A 23536-nucleotide genomic window follows, 5' to 3' on the forward strand; every position below is an offset into this window, starting at 1 on the left:
CGGCTGGGTGGGAGATGGAGAGAGATTTTACCGGGCCGTGGGTGGGAGAAGAAGAGAGGTTTTACCGGCCCGTGGGGGCACCTTGCTGGAGGGGGAGGGGGTCACAGCTCGGGGGAGAAAGGGGCGTTCCCATATGAGGGCGCAGAATGAAGCACAAGGGTGCCCTTGAAGTCGACGTTGAAAGCATCACCCTCTCAGCTGAGCAGCAGCAGAAGCGTCTCCAGACATTTCCAGTGCCTGGAGAGCCAGGTCTACGCTTCTTTCCCGTTTTGAACATTTGCGTGTGGTTCTCCTTCTTGCCTTTGCACAGTCACATAAACTTCACAACTCTTTGTGTCTCTGTTCTTTATTTAATTCAGGTGCTTACCAAAGTTGGCTAGAGTATTTCACTGTTTAAGAGTTACAGTGTAGCTTATTCGCAACAGTTTTAACATATCGCAACAAGTTTTAAACTTTACCCATAAAGCAGTTTGAGAAGCATTCTTCTTCCCTCCCCCCTCCGCAACTTAACCCATTTGAACTAAACATCAGAAATTTAGTCAAAGCTGAAAATCAGGGGCTGAAATCAGGATTATGGATCTAACAGTTCTGTAAAGTCTTCCCTTGTGGGCCAGTTGTATGCAGTGTGCAGGATGTGCTCGCAGCTTGGAGCCCTGTCTTTTTTGTGTATTAATGATCAACTAAGAAAACCATTTAAATCTACAGTAATAGAAAATACACGTTGCATCTGTGCAAAAAGCCCGGTCCATCAGATGCAATAACAGAGACAAGATTACTACCACTTTTTCTCAGTGGGATTGAATGAAGTTGTAGTATGAAAAGCATCCTTTCGTATGAATTTTTAATTATAGTTTATTTGTGAAAACACGTTTGTACAAGTTCACTAGCTGGCAGAAAGGTACACTTTACGTGAAGGTTCTCACCAGGCTGACCTTGCCATCAACAGAGAGAGAAAAGTGCTTTCCTGAGGTCATTTGTCTCCAAAGTGTCTTTAATCTCCAAAGTGTGTGGTGTAAATTGCTGTCTGGAGGTGCCACTCACACACCATCTAACCTAGAAGGAACTAGGAAATTATTTTTGGATTAAAAACGTGACCTTTCAATGGCTAAAACTGGTGAGATCTTTCATATCTAGGTGTAGTGCCATTCCCCTGGCCATGACGGTAGCCAGAAAACACACAAACAGGACAAATGGAAAGCTTTTCCTGTTCCTGAAACCGTTCTCTCCCACATGTAGGTGAGATGTGACCGTAGGAAGGTTAAGGTGTTTCTAAGCTTACGAGAACAAGTGTAATTAGTTAGGCACTACTGTGTTGAGTGTTGCTTAATGTAAGTCGAGCTATTTTATTCTTCTTCTTCCTTAGCCATACAAGTGTCATCTCATGGAGTTAAATGATCAAGCTAATTTTGAGACTTCCTAATAAATAATAAGTTTTTTTCTAATAAAGGCATCTATGAATGAAAATAAACCCCCAACAAAACCTACCAGGAAAAAAGAGAATGGTAAATATATTTTACTGTTCCCCCCCCACCTTATATTTTTCTCCCATTTGTTTCTTCTGAGCTCAGCTGGTGTATAAAAGGAGTTAATGATGATAATGAGCTTACATTTACTGTGCCTTTCTTCCTGAAGAGTCCCAAAGGGCATTACAAATAGATATGATAAATTCACTGCTTGTTCTTAAAGGATACTGAGGAGTATTGCTTCTGGCTTTTATATGGAAGGAGCAGACAGCAGTTAGCAGACATACTGCCCTTCTGTATGCTTCTGCAAGAAATATGGATCTTGAAGAAGAAGGTTAAGCAGTGTTTGGTTTACGTCACTGATCCTTTAATGGTGAGATAAGAACTGAATCGTGCATAGGTTTTCCACTGTCAGCATTCCACCTGCTTTGCAATAGAGAAAATTGATTTTTAAACATGTAAACCTCTCATAAATTATTATTCTTTGCTTACATCTTGTGACGTTTCTCTTACTTCATTAAGTATTTGGCTTGTTAAAAATAGCAGCACATGAAAAAAAAAAAAAAAAGGATTTTGTAGCTTGTAGCCATATAACCACCTACCTGGAATGGAGGAGCTTGTTGTACTTAGTAGGCGTGATGGAAGTGTTCTTCTGGGCTTTTGTCTTGCTAAAACATTTACATCAGAGGTACTCAGACGAATGATGTTTCCTAGAGGATTCTTGTCTCATTGAGACTTAGTTTTGTGTAGAGTTAAGTGTATGTACACCTCCAGAATTACCTAATTCTGCCTGTCTAAAAAGGTCCTCTTTTACTGGCTTTAAAAACAGTTTATTTGCCATTACAATAGTCCCCTCCTTACTATTGCTGCCCTGTCAGATGCTGAATTTTAGTGTTGTAAGGTTGCATTTTCCCAATTTCTTTGGTCTCAAATATTTAACTGAAATTCTACTGCAGTCCATACATTTTCTGAGTTTATTCTTTGTGGGGAGGGGGATGGGGAGAAGGAAGGGGAGTTATTGATTTATTATTCTTTTTTTTGGTGGGGGTGGTGCATACGTCCTGTGTCTTTCAAATAATGTTGATACTTCTTATGATAAGATCTTCCTTTAGGATAGAGCTCCTACTCTGGGATACTCTGATACAACCTCCAGTTCAGTCAGGCTTTCACAACTCATAGCGTGCTTCTCTTCTAAAGGAGTTGTACATGTTTTGACAGTCTTTCTACCAATTCATGCATCAGCCTAGAAATAGTCTCACAAACCACAAACAGACATTTATATTTATAACACATTAAAAAAAAAAAAAAAAAAAAGAAAAAGAAAAGCATTTTTCTCTGTCAGATGAGGGAACTAAAATTCAGAGATGTTTTTGCAGCCAAAATCTATAAAAGGAAAACTGTAAACATATTCCTACATGAAAAAATATAAAATGATGGAATTTGAAAGTTTTCCAAATACACTCATTCTTTTTTGTTGGTTTTCTACAACATTTCAACTAGGATAAAGAAGTAAATAGGCTTTCAATGCCTGCAATGTTGGTTTTTTGACATCTCCAGTACTCATTACCTGAAAAAGTGATGGTCTTAGCCTGAACGTGTTACTGTGTTGCAGGAAGAAAGCATTATTGCTGTCCTTTTTAGCTCTCCTCAGGGACCATATTCAACAGGTAATCAACAAAGAAGAAAAGGAGTACATTTCCTAAAATAACTTATATTCTTTTTTATTATTAAACTATGGTGTTCTCAGCTACCGTACACTCTACTCTCCTTCCTTGTTTAGGCAAATGTCATAGGACAACCTTTTTCCTTTTTTTACTTACGCTGTCTTCTTACATCTCACTGGGGTTTGATGTGTATTATCTTGTCATAAACATCTGAGTTCAGAGAGAACATAATTTCTGTGATATGGTATCATTGGAATTTTTATTTCAGACAAATCAAAACCTCCTAATCAATGGAAGGACTTTTGTTGTTGGATTCAGTTGCTTATATGTCTGGGTTGGGCTCTGTAATAATAAATAAATGCTGAAAAGTTTGAAACTGAAATTCAAAAAGGAATTCAAGATTTAATGATAATATTGGGAATTTCCTGTAATCGCTATCCTGATTCTGCATTTATTGATGTCCGTTAGGAAAGCTTAGGATAGCTCCTGAGTATAGATTGCTGTTCCTATTTTAAATTATAATATTTTTCCTTTTAACCTTTCTCTTTTGCTGAAGTTTGACTTCTGTTTTAAAGAGTAAGCATCAGTGCTCCTACCACATAGTCCAAATAGGTTTGTTGGTATCCTGGTTTTGAAAGATAAGTTCCAGCAACCCTTCTATGACTATTAGTAATAAAAAACAAGTGATCAATATTACATGGAAAACTAAAATGTGTTGATACTTGCATTACTGATTTTCTGTCCTATTTTATCCAAAAGGCAGAACGATATATAGAATATCCAACAACATCGATCATTGGAGAGAAAAGTAATCAATACTTTTTTTAAGGTGAATTGCTTGGGGAATAAGTTATATTTATATAAGGTAGAGCTGTGGGAAAGAATATCTATTATTAGTGAGTATCCTTGATAGACCATGGATTAAGACTATGAGGGTGAAGCCATTTGAGATATGTCCATCCACATCAAATCATTCTGTTTCAGTCTCTCATGCCAGCATCATCCCTTTTACCTGTGATCATCTTCACAAGTTGCTGTGCAGAAAGTGCTCGAACAGATAAAAGATATCAATAATCTACAATACTAGAGGTGAGATGAAAAGACTGATTGTTTTTTCTTTGCCTGGCGATGAAATTCAGATCAGGGAAAAAGTAATAAAAATAAATAAAAATACAAATAATAAAACCTTTCCTTTTTAAAAGTTTATCTAAGATTTTCACTCTGTAATCAATAAGAAATGTAGAAGGGCAGTAAGTGTCTTATGGACACAGGTTAAACCTTTACAGACTTTTAAAATGGCAACTAGTTTCAGCTTTCAACATAACTGATTTTTCTGAAGTGTTCACCATGGTGAAATTGTTTTGGTTATTGCATTTCAGAGATTTCTTAGATATTTGTTAGTTTGGGTTTGTTTTGTGTTTTTTTTTTTGTTTGTTTGGTTGTTTGGTTGTTTGGTTTTTTGGGTATTTTTGGTTTTGCTGTTGTTGGTTTTGTGGGTTTTTTTGCTACTTGCTTTATACAAAATTTTTTCCTATATTTACCAGAGTCCTTTTATTTTGCTCATGCAGAAAAACGGCCATGATCCTTCTCACTTTCTTGATCTCCAAATATGACTATTTCAACTAATTTGGATAGGAGCTATAAACCCTAAACAGCACAAAATGGTGTTCAGAGCTCCAAGTCAGTCTGGCCTTGTGACACAGATAATCACCAGGAACATTGTTCCAGTTAGTCACTACTTGCCCTAGTTTATTATTTAATGCAAAACTGAAGTTCAAGGGAAATTAAGACCTGGACTGTGGTGACTCCTAAGTTGTGGTCATGAACTAAGGAAGGTCTGTGAGGCCATAGCAAAGGTTTCAGGGCTGGTGTGGAAAACCTGATGGACAAATGAAAGCTCCACCACTTGCTGTTGAAACTGTGCTGAGAAATTCCAAAGAGTTCATAGATCCAGCAGGTTTTGGAAGCACTGCTGTCCTTGGGATGGCCCAGATTGCCCAGGACAGAATCATAGAATCATGGAATTGTCTAGATTGGAAGGGAACTTTAAGATCAGTGAGGCCAACCATCAACCTAAGATTGCTAAAACCACCACTAAACCATGTCACTAAGCACCACATCTATCTGTCTTTTAAATGCTGGGTGATAACATAAATCTCAGAGTGGCAGAGGCAGTTGGATGATATCTCAGTTGTTGCTTTTAAGTAGCCAGTGCAACTATAAAGAAAAATGAAGAAAATGAGGGGAAGGGGATCTGAGAAAGACTCTGTGAAAGACAAAGAGGGAGAGAAGAAGGCTGACAGAAAAAAAAAATAATTCATGAGTGAGGAAGAACTGATTTTCTTGAGAGAACATGATGAAAAGAAGAACAGCTTAAGGGATAAAATGGAGCCTCTATGGTGTAGAGGCTGCCTCATCCCTTGAAAGCATGGAGCAGACAACTCTAGGTTATTTGTCCCCAACCCCTCTAACAATCTCAGTGTTGTGATCTCCTCTCTCCCTCCTGTGTGCATCTCAAGATTTGGACAAGTTTGGAATGCTAAAATGTATTTAATTGTAAACACTTAAAACCTTGCATTTCCTCCACACACAGAGTATTTTCTCCCTTCCTGTGGCACATTAAAATTCTAAATACGCAGCACAAACATACATATACTTTTGTGTCCAAAAAAGTGCACTCCAAACCCTCACACACAGGCTGCCCTTCGTTCCAAAGGTTAAGTGTAGGCCATTGCTTTCTCTATACAAGGTACTTGTTTTTCTGCGGTGGGCTGTCCCTTCTCCAATGCAGCAGCTGGCTGATGTCTCCTTTTTTTTTTAAAGTTGGACCTTAGTTTGTTATTTTCTGCCACTTCAATGTTACTCCAACTACAATTTCATCTGCAGAGCTCATTTACATGCTGTTTGCCTTTTCTTCCAGCTTATTAATGAATTTATTAAAACAAGAAATAACTTTACACCTTGCAGGAGACCCACTGCATCCTTCCCCACAACTTGGTGCAATCCACTGCCATTTCTCATCAGCCAGTGTTTGTGATCCTTCAACCTGTTTTCAATTTACATGACAGTGCTTACGTCCAAAGCAATTTGAATTCATTTTGGGAGATTTAGTGAGACACTGTATTAAATCCTTTATTAAAATCATGCTGTGTATCTTTCATCCAGGATTTCTGCAGTTCTATCAAAAAAACAATCACGTTTCCTTGGCACTTCATGTTCCTTATGAACCCGTGCTGCTTATTGTTCCATTATCCTTTGAATGTTTAGAGGAGTGTTTGGTGTTGGGCTTTTTTCTGTTTATTTTCTTCTTCCCCTCAGCAGTTGTTCCGTTCTTTCGCATTACAGAATATGCTTGAAATTAGACTCCTTGTTTAATAAACTGCTCTTCCCTTTATTGATGTTTGAGGCTACACTAGCTATGCTTTATGACATCTCAGAAATATTTTTTGAGGGCTGAGTATTTTCAGTGTGTACTCAGGGAAGCCTTTAAGCTGGACTAAATGGCTGGATACAACTGTTTTTCTTACCTGCATGCTATCAATAGCAGTTTTTTATTTCTTGTTTGCTGTCAAACCTGCTTTCAATAAGAGTTTTGCCCACCTCTCTTCTACAGAAGCAGCCCTAATTTTGGACTATTGTTGCATTTATTTTTTAATAATATCTTTTAACAATCTCCTTTGGTATCATTAACTTGCTCTTGGCTTTATCCTGAAAGCCACAGAGCACTTTGACCATGGTCTAATGAAATTGTAAGAATATATTTACTTTTCATCACTGAAGTCATTGTGCAGCTTTTTTTTTTTTTTGAAATAATCACACAGGTTAAGCACAAGATTTTATGCTTTGCTGTTACTCATACAAGTCATCTTCTATGGTTCATCTTTTCCCTGAATGCTAGCCCACTCTGTATATTTTGCTTGCTTTCTTCTTCATAAGTAAATACATCACCCTGGGGAGAAGAGTTATTTAAAACTGTATATTTCATACACATTCTATCTTTCATGTCATCTTTGTTCTCAGTTAAGCACAGATCCAGAGTGTTTTAAAGTTGGTGAGAATATTCCAATTCACTGCGATGAATTTGGATCACACCCTTAGTCGTCAAATCTCATATTTTGTTTGAGTTTGGGGTCCTATTTTCTGTTTTGTTTTGGTTTTTTCTTCTCTTTTATTTTTTTCCTCTCCCACTTCTGTATCCCATGATAGGCTGATAGCTTCTGAAGGTTGACAATGAATAGGGAGATCAGCATCTGCATCTCAGCAGCTGGAGGTTATTTTTTGTGCATTTTTGTGTTATGCCCTTGTAAGGCACGTATCTGTTACCTCTTTTAGATGTAGCTTGATTTTCTGTATTAGCATAATTTTCTATATCTCTGGTAATGTCAGCAGGTCATTGAGGAGAAGGTGCAGTCAGGGATTCCAGCTCTTCTGTCACTGGTTTTCTGAATCACAGATGTCCTGGACCACATAAGGCTTCTGAGGGCATTGGTAAAAGCTGCTTGTGGTCATGTTATATTAGGCTGTGCTTTTTCTACCTAAATTGCATCAGCACTCATGTCTGTGTAGGTGGAAACCTCAGCTTGCTGCATGAGCTAGTATGATTCCATTAAAATGATGGGTGATTGCCCTAATTTAAGCAAGCACCATTGTTACCAGAATGTCTCTGTCAAATAAAATTTCATGAGGAGGCACTTGTTAGCCATGCCCATTAAGAAATTCCAGGATGCTTTTTACAAGATTGAAGATATTTTGACTTGTGGGACAAATTTCTGGCTGTGGCTGTTCTTTGCTAATCAGGCCAGCAAAGACACAGGGAGAGAGTTAAAGTAAATTGCCTTTTAGCTACATTGATTCTAAAGCTTCTAAAAATGGCTTTGGGGGTTCAGGGATGCTCACACAAATAGTGCGCTGGACTGTTATCCACCGCCCTCTTTCCTCTGAGGGGTGTCACAGAGCCATCCTAGATGGCGTTTGGCAATCAGCAATTTTCTTAAATCAGGAAAAGCTCACTTTTACCTTAGCTGCTTTTTAATAGGTGTACTTCATGGCATAAAGGGACCAGAAAAAAAAGGTCAAGGATCCCATTTGGTTGCTGTAAAGAGCTTTAGAAATGTGTTATTGACCTCCCACAGAACTTAATTCTGTGGGATCCTGAACAACAGAGAAAGCTATATGTTTTCCAGAAGGAAAATATATTATTGGCTGGAAGAGATGATTAAAAATGTTTTAAAAAATAGTAATTCAAAATCCACCAAATAATCTAGAATCCCATTTTAAATAACTCTGTTTTGAAAGCAAGCTAATTGCATTTAGCTTTCTCTCTAGTTCTACTTACAGACTGTAAGTTCAGAATTATTATAGTCCAACCATGAAATGAATGTTATCTGTTTTGATATGCTTATTTTTTTGCTCTTAGCAGCCAATGTCAAACTGTATTTCATTTGGATGCTGGTAAAATATTAGGTTACTGTAGAGTGAGCCACACACATACACATTTCATGGGAAACACATGTGCGTCATTCAGTCTGAGCCTGGATGAATTGTACCTCCCCATGAGCTAAGGCTTCTGTCACGTCCCCTCCAACATTACAAAGGTAAGGGACAGCAGGAGGGATTCACGTGAAGCATTTTTAAAATATATTCAATTAATATTTTAAATAGGGGAGGGCTGTGCTTTTATGTTGGTGAAGATCCTTCCTTCTGTTTTTGAGGCTGAGCCTCCCTGAAAAGCACTCGCGGTTCAGCTCGAGCAGCCCACTTGAGCATTGCTTAAAATGAGGGGCTGCTCTTTCTAACCACTTGCAGGGAAGGCTGTAGCTGGAGCCAGGAAGCAGAGCACAACCCAAGCTGCCAGCTTGTTAGCGTGAGAATCCCGCCTTCATGGAAGTCTTTGGATTAATGACTTCAGACAGACAGATGTGAGACTCGGAGGCCGTGTGTGGGGGAAGGGGTTTCTCATCGGAGGGCCCTGGAGTGTTCTTGGTGGCGAGAGTAGCTTTATTCCCTGAAAAATACAGGGTGGTGACTGAGCGACTGTGAAGGAAGGGTAGCAAAATGGAAGGAAAAATATAAATATTGCAGGTATCTTTGTGCTGGGAACTAATGCACAGCAGCTACTCTGAGGCCACCCAAGAAACCCCCATGCTTTCTTTATGTTCACTGTATAAATCTTAAGCTAAAATGAGTTCCCAGCATCTGAATACAGTAATGTTACCAATGCATCGTTGCTAATGGAAGTGATCTGAGTTTCCCATGAGCCATCATGGCAGGAGAACAGATTTCTTTGGGGTAGAAGACTTCATAAAACACCAGATCTGTCAGAGCAAATCCATCAAGATTGTCCCCTGCACACTAGCTTTTCTGCTATGCTATCAAAAATAAATAAAATCAAATAAAATCTAAACAACTTCATCAAACACTTATAAATTAGGGGATACCCTCTGGGGCACAAGTCACAGTATGTGCATTTTGCAATAAAATATTTACATATTCTGTGACAATACGAGAGTATAATCTTGAATAGCATTTGGAATGCAACTGTGCACATAGGAGAGCAAATAGAAAAGTTACACAGTGTTTCTTAGAGTGCTTATTATGGGAATATAAAAATGCATAACACAGATATTCTGAAATCTATATAATAGATTTTTTGTACAGTTTGCATAGTCCAATTTAATACTAATTAAATTTTTATAACACTGTACATTGTAAATGCACATATGCACACGTACTGTTCCACACAAACTTGTGCTCTGCCATACACTTACTAGAGTGTATATGTCACACTTTCTATTTTGTGTTGTAAGTTAATGTTAAAATCAAGAACGTAGAGGCATATTTTCAGTCTAAATTCATAACACTGGGAATGGATAAATGGGAACAGATGTGGTGTAGAAGGAATTTTAGTTTGGAGGGCTGTCATAACAGAATTAAGCTACCCAGCTGACTTCATATTCAATGGTAGAAAGTTTCAACAGTGGGTGGTGTATGAGCACACCAGTTTAGAGCTCAGCGAGTAGTTCTTAAATATAGCCAGCGTAAAGCCTGGTGAAAGATTTAGAAATAATAAGCAGCAGCTGATGCAAAAAATTTGCTGGGTGGACATAATGTGTCACAATTGCCCATCACACTGAGATAATGTACAGCTGCAATGACGTCAGCTGCCCTACCAAGAGTCCTGTGATGGGGGCTTGGAATAATGCAACTGAATAAAAGTAATAAAAAGGGCTCTGTTAGCATATGCAGTGTGGTGATAGGCTGGAGACTTTTGAATACCCTCTTGAGGTGTGTGACTTCTGCCAAGAGCATGGAGCTTCTTGGGTTTGGGGATGAATAACTCTTGATGCGTTCAGTTAACAGTATCTTTCAAAATTTCCCATGGAGCAGGCCCTGCAGCTATGAGGCCAGAAAAATATATCTTGCTTCATCAGCATAATAGTAATACTCTGTCCTGTGTTCAGTAATGATCTCACCAAGAGACTCCGTATTTACAGCATGGGAAATGGGAAAGGAAAAGAGCCTTGAAGGGTGCCACATTTCAAATTCCTTTACTCTGACACATAATTACCCAGCAGGGCCAGTTATCTCCCATTTTTCAGACAGCTGGAAAAGGAAGGATGCTCTTATGGGTAAGACCTTGGGAATACAAGCTCAGTAGCTGGCTCTGAGAGAGCTCTTGTATACACCCTTGAACAAGTGCTTCAACTGGCCACTATTTGGTACCACTTATTTACAAGACGATCACTATTTCTGGTCCTCTAATTGTCTTGATATTTCTAGGCCCTTGTGGATGTGACTGGGTTGCAGCAAAACACCTATAAAGTGTCAAAAACATGACATTCCAATGCTGTTTGGACCTGTGTGCACCACCAAGCTGCAAATAATGAACAGTGAATAAGACTACTGGAGAACAGCTTTAGAAACAGCAGCCATTTTCTCCGGTTGCTAAAATGATTTTAAAATTCCAGGAAAATCTAAACAATGCCAAACTTTTTTAGGGACAGAACAGTAATGACACCTATAATTGAAGCTGCCCTTAAATTTTATTCCAGAGTTTTTCCATTTTCCTAGAAACTGGCAAAACTGAGAGGGATTATTTGCTTCAGGCTGCATTTTTAGATTATTTTCTTGTAAAGTTTCTGGGTAAAGCATTAAGGAAACAATCTATTGTTTGATCACTATGAAATGCTGACACCTGTTCCTTTGGAAGCTTTCAAGCAGAAGCTTGAAATGTATTGCAAAAGGGCAGAGAAAGAGGAGGTGCTCTTTCATTGTTTCCTCGAAATGTTATTCCACTGGAGCTGTTTTTTTCTCTCTGCAAGATGCCTGGTGCACATCCAGTTTTCCCTGCAGATGCTCCAGCACTCTGACCCAGCCACACACGTGCCAGCACCAGCATTTGTGTGCTGAACATTCACCACCCTGAGGCAACAGCACCAAACCAGGACCTTCTCTGAAATTGCTCATCCCAGTTGCTGGTGCCATGAAGACATACCTGGCTGCAGAGACAGCGAGAAAAAAGGAAGGAAATTTCTTCTTCTACCATTCATGTTGTTACCAACCTCACTGCTCTGACCAGAGATCAGAAAGGAATCAGAAAAGAATCTCAACATCGGAAAAGCAAGGAAGGAAGACAGGAGTTTTGCAGGGGAGGCACCTGGGGGGTGGGGAACTGAGTGGAAGGGGACAGGGGAGAGGATGAGGTTGAGGGAGTGAAAACCTGTAAGTCTGGAGAAAGGGGAAATGGCGAAGGAGACTGGGAGCTGACGAACAAGAGAGGAGGTGGAGGCTCCTGGATGGGGTGGGAAGAGGTTTGGCAAAACCCTCTAGAATCTGGAGCTGAGCTCAAGAATACCAAATCTGAGCAGCAGTTTGCTGTCCAAAATGTTGCTCTTAAACCCCCTTTTAATGGGAAAGCTTTATGGAGGATAACGACCTTCTACTGCTGCCACCCACACATCAAAGGCCAGAGAACTGTGCCAGGAGGGTAGTTATCTCCTGTCACCAGTCTGTCAGGGGAATTCCCCCTCCCTACTCCAAGCATTTTAGTGTCTTAAAAATACTGTGGACAGTATTCAGAGAATTTAGAAGTCACATGCTCAGTAAATATTTGAAGGAAGATTACTTCCCCGCTCTTAACCACCTACTGCCTGTGCATTATTGGGGTCCTTAACGTATTTACAGAATGAGGAGCAAAACTAACCTGGCCTATTTTACCAGCAGCCTTCTACGTTTCTCAGACTCTCTAAGCTAGAGATTTGAAAATACTCTTTCAAAATTGGATGCACATTTAAATGTGTGCTTCCAGAAAAAAACAAACAGCCTAAATGATGGTTGCCCATCCATGAGTTTACTTGGCCATATGTTCTGACAGTCCATTTCTTAAGGTAGGCCACTTCTAGAGCTCAGAAGAAGAATCCTGACCTTTCTAAGAGACCCACTTTGGACGTGAGGCTAGTTTATGGCACTCACATAGTCCCTAAAATTTACAAAACTTTGCCTGGCAGCAGCCATACATGTTCATTTATTTCAGACTTCTTAAACAATGTTTGAAGTGAAGTTGTCTTTTAAGCATGAGCAACATGGAGCCAAGTTTAGCACTCCTAACTTTGGCCACGTTTTGGTCAGGCAGGGGCAAAATTTCTGATCAGGAAATTATGGGATTGTAAGTTTTTAACCTTGCTTGAATCAAAACCTGTCCAACTGATTTTTCTTCAGCTTTCCAGACTTTCTCATAGAGACAGACCATGTGGATTTGAAGTGCTACGGAAACTTAAGAGAAAGCTCTGAGCAATGCAGGAGACAAGCTTGAACAAAAGCCACGTGTCATAGTTAACAAGAACTGTTACAACATACGTGGGATGGTGTAACACAAATGCAAAGTGTTGCAGAGGGGCAAACACACCTATGCTGAATGGAATATGTTCAGGAGGAAGGTAGTTCATCACTTGCCTCTCACAAACAGGGAAATCATCAGAAGATGGCAAAGTGGGGCAAGAACATGACTTCTGTGTCATCAACACAGCAAAAGGGAGCTGGGACACCAGACATAGAAGGGAAATAAGAAGAGAAAAAAAGTGTGCTGCAGTCCTGTGCAAAACTTATACCAAACTACAGGGGATAAATAGGAGCTCTTAAGTCTTAATCCACCCTGTGCCCCTGTGGCATCCTCACTCTCTATTCTCTATTTCTGTACAAGAAAGACCCAAGTTTTTATGCTAAAAATGTTTACACAGAAAATGCTTCACTGAGAAATTATTCCAGCCAAAAATATTTGTTGCAGCCCTCCACAGATAGAGAAGTATTCCAGGGGTGAATCTCTCACTTTGGATTCTTTGCTATCAGTGCGTCAGTGGCAAGAGCCTATTCTGGGCTTGTACTGCCCAAGAGGGAGGAGAGGAGCAAGAAGAGTTCTTGCCTTGAGAGCTTGTGGGCTGTGAATACCTGCTGCAGGTAGGCAGTGAGAGACCCCCCCAGGGATGACTCGCAGCTGTCTTGGAGCACCATCTGTCCCTAGAGGACCTCTGCAGTGCTGGGGGTCTGCTGGCAGCAGAGCTGTGGACACACTGCAGAGGCAGCCCGGGCTCTTCTCTCTTGCAGGTGTGCAGGCAGGACCTTGAGACACTGCAGGCTCATGGCAGGGCTGCATTTGGAGTCCTCCCCTCGCACACAGGGACACAGCCTGCCTTGGGTACCCTGCCCCCGGCTCACCCTGTCAGGAAATTTGTCTGTCTGCTGGTAATGACAGCAAAAATACCAGTCACCAAACACAGGGGCGGAAGGGGTGCAGGTGAAATCTGAAGATGTGATGCCAGTGAGCACCTCAGCACTGGTAACGTGCAGGTGTTCTCTGCACCCTGCTGAAACTGCAAGGGCTCAATTAGCAGCTTTCCCCAAAGGACTGGCAGCTCCTCTAACCCCATGCCTGCTGCTTATAGTCAATACACACTGAAATGGCTTCTAAGTCATGTGAAGTGTAAGATCTTACCCCTTCTGAGCAAAATGCCTCTCCATCTCAGCCGGCTAAAGATTTTTTTCTTGTTTCTCTATGATTGGTATTCATGGAGTGAAAGAGAGGGGAGTGGTCTTGGCTGTGAGCATGAAGGAGAAGCAGCAGGACCTTGGCTGCAACAAGAGGTCTTTAAAGCTCTGAATGCTAACACCTCCAACAGCACTTCCCTGAAACAATACGTTGGATACAATAATGGGAACCCTGCTAATATTTTACAGACCAGACTGTTAAACGAGTGATCACCCTGACAATCGTTATTGTGTCTGAGTACCACTTTTTGATATATTTCTATCCACATGTTCTATAGTGCCTTTTATATCAGACTGACATGGACTAATAGCTTGGCAGATTATCAGAGCAAGCAGACAACAACTGATGAAATTATCGGTGCCTATTAATAAGAGAGTGCTAGCTATTATGCTAACTGTGTATTCACAAAAGAGCCAGAGTGCAAGTATATTGTACCTTCACACAGCAAAGTGTTTCAGCTGATCTTATCACTGATTATATTTGAATTCATACTTTTCAACACTTGCCCTTTTTTACTTTTTTGCTTGACAGCAAATGTCTAAAAATATATTTGGTGATACATCCTGGTACCTGCTGTGCAGGGTCTGCAGTAATTTGTGATCCTAGAGAGCCATTGTCAAATTGGACAAGAGAGCTCAGTGTGGCCCTACTTTTAGGAATGGTAATATCATTTCATTAATATGTGCCCTAGTGCTTTATTTTTTAAGGACGCTGCTGACCACACACAAATGCACACACATAGTTATGAATGCTACATTGCCCCTGAAGAAATATGTCTATCATATTTCTGCTAACTGTGACAATTTGTGTCACTCATGGGTGCTGGTACATTGCTCTCTATAACTGAGACACTAACTTCCTAGTTTTTCTTGCTGCTTTCTCCTGCTACTTATAAACACAGAACTGTAGGAGCAGCTTTCTTTTTTTTTCTCCTGTTACCAGAGCATTGCTATTTCTGACATCTTAACATCTAGATGTTGTAAGGGAAGGCCAGACAAAGCAATCTTGTCCTAAGCTGTCATGGTGGGGCACCAGTATAGGATCCTCTTCTCTATGTAGCTTGTTTCTAAAATTCTCCAGCAAAAATCTCCCAGACACTGTGGAAACACCCTCAGAAAACACAGGATTTTTGCTTTACATTGAGATGTCAAACAAACCTGTGTTGTATGGCTTAAAAGTTAAGACCAAGGAAAGAGAGCAGTCCTGAGAGAAAATAACAGTCCTGCAGAAAACTCTTTCCACCCTACATGCATTTTCTTCTGACGCTACCGTAAGTTGAAAAGAGATGACCTCTCTCTTAACAAGCAATCAAGGATGTTTGAGGGTTCCTGGAAGATGCTCCTACGTGCTGATCATGCTGTTGGATTTTTTATCTGATGTGATTTGGCATGATTGAAAAAAAAAGTGAAGAAAAGAAGCCTGACACAAAATTTCTACAAAAATGTGAAAGGGGGGGCAACACATTCTTCTCTTTCTCTGGGATCACAGCAATTAATTCACAAGGGTTTTTTAAATCCCACAGCAGCTTAGTCAGAATGAGGGTAAGAGTTTTTAGCCATTTCTGCTGAGATGTGTTTTAAAAAGAGAAATGATGTTTCATGGGATACTTTGGCAGTTCTAAAAAAATACACTCACCTCAATGCAAGACTGATGAAGTTTGAGTACCATTAACAATACCCATCTCTGAATATCCTCTAAGGATGCTACTGTTATTACCATTGAAAACTCAGCAATCCTGCTGTAGCAGCATAAAAATTAAACCGATGAGCTGCAACTTAAGTATTTAACAACAAGATATCAAGCGAACTATTCAAATATGCTGCATCTTAGCAATTCATAGCTGTAACTAACGGAGAATGCAACAACAAGTATTAGAGACATTAGTGAGAAGCATCAAGTGTGAATGCTGGGGAGGGCATAATGGGTAGTAGGAGAAATGAAGCAGCAGCAAGGAAGAAGAGATTTTAGTAGCTCTGAAGTTGACAGGTAGTAAAGCATTAAATGTCTGATCCAAAACCATTGAAGTTGATGATACTGTAGTAGCAGCAGCCAATTTTCCTGTTATGTTCTAATGGTTAAGGTGCTTGGCCAGGAAGATGACTGTTTTCAGACCAGTGCAGCTTTTCTCTTCCTTTGTGTAGTCAGGAATGTAGGAGTTACAGGAACAAGAAGGAAGGAAGAAAGAATGGCTCTGGAAATGAGGGCTTAGACACTCAGCTTTTGCATAACAGTGACTAGTACTTTCCATGGGGATATAACTAGGACTAGTACTTTACTGGGAAGCAGGTGAACACAGCCCTCACCTCTGCTCCCCAGGGCACTTTGCATGGCCTACTCAGTGAGAAATAATCCCAACCAGCCAGGTGAAAACTTGTGTGTAGAAGCCTGCTGGTGACCGAGAAGTAGTGGAGCAGTGTTCTGCCTGTCCATCCACTAGCAGGAGGAAGCACTCCCTGAGTGCTATTGGCAACAGAAATCTTAATGTGAATGGAAAAGAAAAATTGTTTGGGGTGGAGTGTATAAGACACTTTGTCAGCTGCACTCACAGAATCACAGAATGACTCTGAAATGGGGAGCTGCAATGCTGGCAGTCCAGAAACCCTAGGAGTGACGAAGCTCTGCTGAGCTCCTGGTGTTCTCCTGAGGACCTGAAAGACATTCAAAGATTCAGGTATTTTTTTCTGGCTTCAGCTCAGGACAGTATCTCTTCACTCCAAATGGGCATTTCCTAGGGCCAAAAAAACGCACAAAAACAAGAAAAGGATTTGACTGATCAGACACTTGATCTGACACTTGTTTGTTGTTGATATTATTTTTCATTGCCTCCAAGCTATTTTGCTTGTTTTCACTCAGGCTCACTCATGAGTGAAAATAAAGTCAAGCTGTTCAAATGTAGCCAAACGGATGGGTTTTTGCAATCATATTTAGTTATTTGTCCATCTTGTGGGACCCCAAAAGTGGTGTATACATAAGATTATTTATCAGATTGCTCTTACTGCTTTGACTGACAGGAGGGAATAAATAGAGCTTCATGCCAAGATCAAGCAAAAAGGGTCCAGACATATAGATTAGATGGCTTTGAAGCTCCTGAAGCTCCTTTTTCTGAGCCAAGAAAAAATACAAAACAAAAGTGAAATGCAGAGGAGTTTTTTACAGTATATTTTTCATAAAACTGAGTGAATTACAGTGATACTTGCAGAAAAATACTGTACTGAGAATGGCACATAAATATCATTTTTAAATTGTAAATATTGATCATGAATCTGTCTTATAAGAATATAACACTTTTTTTATGCAGTTTTTTTTACTCAGTAAAGGCCTTTGAATGTAAGACTGTATCAAAATTATTTGTATATAGGTAATAAATAGTATTAGGTGGTGAACGTTAGGTTATAAGGCAGAAGCAAAAGACAACTATTTCTCTAGCCTGAAGAAGCTCCCTGTGTAATAATGAGCACAATTCTCATGTTTTTCTTCACATCAATGTGTTCAATATAGACATAAATTGAACTTTTAAAGAGGATTTTGCAGGCAATTTATACCAGTGTTTGTAGCTGTTTTGCAGGAGGAGAATTTGCACAGAAATGAAAAGTCTATTAACATCCGTAAGTACAATTGCCCAACAGAAAAAGGATAGAGAAGAGGAGGACGCCATTCAAAATGATGACAATCACTGTTAAAATCGTTCTTCCTCTATATTCCATAACAACCATCAGTCAGTATGAAAGCGAATATGTTCTTTATTACAATTTTTTTTCCACCAATTTGTGTCCAAGTAGGCTTTCTGAGATAAACTGATGGGCTTCTGGCAATCACATTTCCCCTTTGGAAGCTAAAAAGAAAGAAAAAGCAGACTAATTAAAAAAAAAAAACCTCAACATTACAGAGCAAAATGAGAACAGAGGAAGTTACCTTTCAACCCTACCAGTTCCAGCAATGTCTCTCCAATCTGAAATTGCAGTGGTTCTATGAACTTGAGTCACGTTTGGTTTTTCGGTTGACCTTTTGCATGAAGAGGCAGGTGTGAGGGAATGTCCAGTCCCCTACAAACATGTTATGCTAATGAACACAATCTTGGGAAGGGAGGGCAGGGATTGGGGGATGCTGTAGATCCTAAGAAGTTATTTTCCATTCTCTGGCGTCCCATCCAGAGGGTGTTCTGTGGGTTTTAGAAAGTGTTTAGACAATGCAATCTATCTTATTGTGATTTGCAACTTACAGTGCAAGTGATTAAGTGATGTTGCTAGTTAATGTAGTGAATATGTTTCTGTATATGTTTCATCTGTATGGTTTAGGCTGTTTTGAAATCGCATCAATTTGCTGTGTTAACTGTTATGCAGCGTAAATAGGGCCTTTACAGAAATTTGAATTGGGAACTAAATGAGAGGAGGCAGAGATAATTCCAGCTGTCACTATCAGTATTTCCAAATTATTTTCTTTTAATGCATACTTCTCCCATTTTAAACAGTAGTTTGGGGCTATGTATGGATAAAACAGGAAACCATTTTTGACTCAGATTTTATTCCCCCAGGTACCACACAGGTGGACAAATTGATGTACGTGCACACACACACACAGAGTGCAGGGTATTGCCCACATTCTCACTTACACAGAAGGCACTTGCTCCCTGCCCTGTAAGAAACACCTGTAATTTGCCCAAAGAGTTGTGTGCTACTGATACTACAAGTAAAGATATCACCAATATCCAAGCAGCTTCTCCTTTGGCACTTTTTGACTTTCCAGCTTATAGTTTAAGGGGCCTTAGTGCAGCCTCCCTGCGGGGACAGACTGGCAGAGGGACCACAAGGCTGGGATGGAAATCCTTTGCTAGGTGCTAAAAAATAGACAGGATTTGATAGAAGAATTACATTTATTTTGATTTTATATTGGCAAAAAAAGATTGTGGCATTAACACCACCAAATGCGTGCAGACACATTTATATAGACAGGGACCAGGAGGCTCAGCTAAATATTCCTTCCTTCCTCCCTAGAGGAGTGGCTGGAATACGCTGCTAGGCTGAAGGTCTGCAGGAAAGAGCATTTCCTCTGTTCCTATCATCTCTATTTATCTGTTTTAATTTTGGAGACAGAACAAAACAATGTATGTTTCACAGGCACCCCTAGCCTATCCCGCATATAGCTTCACTTGCTGCTCTTCTTTTAGCACGTTGGTTTTACAGATCCATGTCCTAAAATGTGTAGGGAATAGCTCCCTCCCCTGCAAAATAGGAGGTATTGCAGCAAGCCATAGGGGACCAAGCCTGTACCCAGTCCTTAAGTGTTAAAGGGAAAATCAGCCTGTTTAATTGGGTTGCAGCGGTAAATTGCACTTGCTGATCCATTTGTACAGTATTTCCTATATTTAGAGTGTGTAATTTGTGAATTACAGTAAGGTTGTAAATTCATCTACAAATATAATGAGTCTTTAAGAAACACAATAGAAAACAGCTCATTAAGAAAATTATTCCCTAAGAATAAACAAACTTTGCATCTCTTAGTCTTCTCCTTGCTGATTGGAGGGCTTATATATTCTTCTAATAAAAAGAAGATAAAAGAAGCATCTGTTTCATAGTCAGTATGGTGACAGCATAATAGTGTAAGAAAACAAATACTACAAGAACTGTAAACGCTGGGTCAGTCCATCTATCATAATATCTTGTCTCAAAAAGTATTTGATGTCCAATGCTTTGAGAGCAGTGTAAGACTAGCATACACAGAGAGCAATCTTTTCCTATTAAACACCCAAAGCCCAACTCCCCTCCCCCCGACTTTCCTGCAAGAACAAGGCTTGATGCTTTAGAGTTCATTTTGATCAATTCTAACATGTCATGTGTTTGCAAGAAAACATATGAAGCAGTTTAACAGATTATGCATCCTCTGCATAAGGTATAGCTTAAGAAATAAATTTATGGTGTTACCAAAGATGAGAAGTGTTTTAGATAATATTTTCTGCTTGCATTTGCTTAGCTGGTGTTTGGAAATATCCATACTAATTGGGACTCCTGGGTGCAAAGGCAATACAAATAATAAATATAATGTGAGCATTGATCAAAGTCCCTCTCTTCCCCTGGTGCTAAGATTAGAAGTATGAAATTACAAGAAAGACTAGAATGGATTTAAAAAAACTGAAATAATATCTACAATAATAAACTTCTATGTTGTTATCCATCAAATTTGAAAAGGTATTTTAATACCCAGCAAAAGGTGCCGAGGCAGATTCAGAGCAGCAGCTGAGAGGAGGCTGTTTCTAGGGGTTTGCCGGTCAGAATCTGGCAATTCTTCTTCTATCTGACCCTTAGGTCACAACGTATGTCCATGTCTCTTTTTTAAAGTTACATCTGATCTTGGACTGCTGTTGATGTTAATAAACAAAGCATTAAAAGTCCTCCCACACGCATTGATTCCATGTAAGTAGTGTGCAGCTAAATTCAGGTCCCTCAGCATGTGGTCTGGGGTGGCCAAGAGAGAGTTTGTAAGGCACTAGCCAACTGCTTCCCTAAAGCCGTTCTAGCTCAGTTGTATTCTTGAGCCAGGCTTAGTCCCTCATATCAGCGACCATCCCAGAATTATGACATTAAATGAGAATACTTTAATTTTGAACATACTCCACTGATACCTAGGCAATAACAGCAGGATTGAGGTCCTAAACAGCCAGAGCCCTGGTGTAAATGGGCAGGTCTGGCTGTGTGGCACGAAAACCTGCTCACTCAAGAACCAAAATGGTCCCCTTCTGGTGTAGAGTGGGCAGAAGGAGTGAAACACTTGGATCTTAAAACTGAATAAAGAAGTTTGTATGTTGGCCTTAGTTAGAAATGAATATGATAGTCTAAGTTGGCCAGTTCCTGCTTATTTTACAGGCCCACAGTTCCAGAACAGCCTATAAACCTTGCTATATAGCACCTACTGAAGAGTCCATTATTTTTACTCCCATTAATGCATTTCTTTTGATTTTGAAAGTATGATTGTAAAGAAGCATTTCTTTACCTTTAGAAATTTAAAATTGGCTCTCAAAACATCCGCCTTAGAGTTACACAAGTGGGAAGTGAGTCTGCTTTATTGAAACAGTTAATAAATGGCAATTTCAGACCCTTTTCTAAAAAAATCCTCACAGTATTTATACACATCACTCTCAACATATGCTTAATAACAGATAATGTGCAACCCACTAGTACTCAAAAACTAGATCCAGACATATGCTATTTTAATAAGAAGCCATTAAAACTGTCTGTCAGAAGGAAACTGAGTATTTTAAGAACAATAAAAACATGGTGATGGTTTCATCTTTATTTTCTTTTCCATGAGAAGTGGCTACTAGGCAGGGGGCAGGACAGAAAGCACTTTAGGTCTCCACCTGTCACTGCTGGCATGTAGCATTCTCTGACTTTTCTTTGCTTCCTGACAAATCTTCCCAGGTGACAAAAGCACAACACAAAATAAGATCAGATCACAGTTGTTATCAAATTACTACTGGAATAAAAGAAGTAAACCTGGCAGAATTTGTAATATGGTGTTCTTGATGTACTTTTGTTTCCTTTTTGTTTTTTTCTTCCAGGAAATATATTAAACCCGACAATTTTTGGTGGTATTGGTACTATTTTTCTGGTTTGCACATCATATCTCTGGAGTCTAATTTGTTGGTCACAATAAAGGGCATAACCTTACTGAGATTGATTATGCTGTCCCAGTTTCTCTTAAATGACACACTGGCCTATACCTGAGGACAGTAGGAAAATATATAAATGTATATATATACTTTGCAGTGCTGCAAATCTGATCTTTCAAAGATATCCCTTTAGCAAAAACAAATGGTGAGAATTATTACTGATACAAGAAGCCAAACCTATTTTATAAGACAAAGGAAGGTTTTTTAGGCAGGTTAAATAAGTGGATGGCCATTTGGTTTATTAAATGTTGAATAAATATACAATAGTAGTAAAAAAAAAAAAAAAAAGACCAAAAAAAACCCCACAGTAATATCTTATTAAGAATATTATCTTCTTTTGCTTTATAAGACCCAGTGACAAACTATAATGGAATATGCTGAGACTTATGAGGAGTGGCTGAGGTCACTTGGTTTGTTCAACTTGGAGAAGAGAAGGCTGAGGGGCAACCTCATGGAAGTCTACAATATCCTCATGGGGGACAGCAGAGGAGGAGACGCTGGTCTCCTCTCTCTGGAGACCAGTGATAGGACACGAGAAAATGGAATGGAGTTGCATCAGGGAAAGCTGAGTTTGGACATTAGGAAAAGTTTCTTCACTGGGAGGGTGGCTGATCACTGGAACAGTCTCCACAGGGAAGTGGTCGTGGCACCAAGCCCACCAGAGTTCGAGTGTCTGGATGATGCTCTTAGTCATATGGGTTAGTTTTAGGTAGTCCTGAGAAGAGCAGGGAGTTGGACTAGATGATTCGTATGGGTCCCTTCCAACTTGAGGTATTCTATGTTTGTAAGCAATGTGAGCTAAAGGAACAGTTGGTACAGTAATCAAAAATTTACAAGGGGAACTGTGAACTCTCGAACTTTTTCAGGTTTTCTCCAGATGTAATTGCAAGACAATTTCAAGTCAATTAAATGTGAAAATCTGGTAAGATATAGCCCTGTCTCTTCCACCTGACAAAAGCTGAGGAAGAATACAAGAAACAGCGCTGATGAACAATGTCCTTTGATGTGCCTTAGTGGTTTAGGGGTCTACTGTGCCAGAGTTCATATTTCTAATTAGTCAAGAGTAGCCTCAAAGTAGGAACTGCTAAGCAGTTAACTGTGGGCATAAATCTCATCAGGAGTCAAGCACAGGCAAGCTTTTGGTGAAATCCAGCCCTTCCTGAAATTGAAAGCAAAACACACCTATTGATTTCAGCAGCATCAGCAATGTATTGACTGCATCATTGACCAGTTCATCAGCCATTTTGTCCTCAATCTGTCTGCTTTTCTCATCCATAATGCATCCAGTGTGAAATTCACCTCCCATTTCATGCTAGAAAGGTGGCGTGACCTGGGGCTTTTTCAATTCACAAGATCAAAATGTTGAGGGTTTCAACAAATGACCTGAAATCATGGCTAAACTCATCTAGCATCTCCTGCAGTGAGGTGGTGTGGCTGCAGGGAGGTGACACTAACCTTGGCTGTGAAGCAGTCTTCACTGGAACTGGAAAAAAGTTAAAACCAAAAGGAATAGGGTGAACTTAGGAACTACGTATCTTACCTCCGGTGTGTTGCCTGAGAAATCGTTCCGTGTGACACTGCATAGAATAAGGAGCCTGCGCTGGGAATAAAAGAACCGGTGGGTTTGTGTCATGACTGCATTCAGCTACAAATTGTTTTTCTCTAGTTTTGTTTTGTTGATGACAACATCGAAAAAGCTTCTAAA

Source organism: Calidris pugnax, unplaced genomic scaffold, assembly GCF_001431845.1.
Source record: "Calidris pugnax isolate Ruff unplaced genomic scaffold, ASM143184v1 scaffold44, whole genome shotgun sequence".
In the NCBI taxonomy this organism is placed as follows: domain Eukaryota; kingdom Metazoa; phylum Chordata; class Aves; order Charadriiformes; family Scolopacidae; genus Calidris; species Calidris pugnax.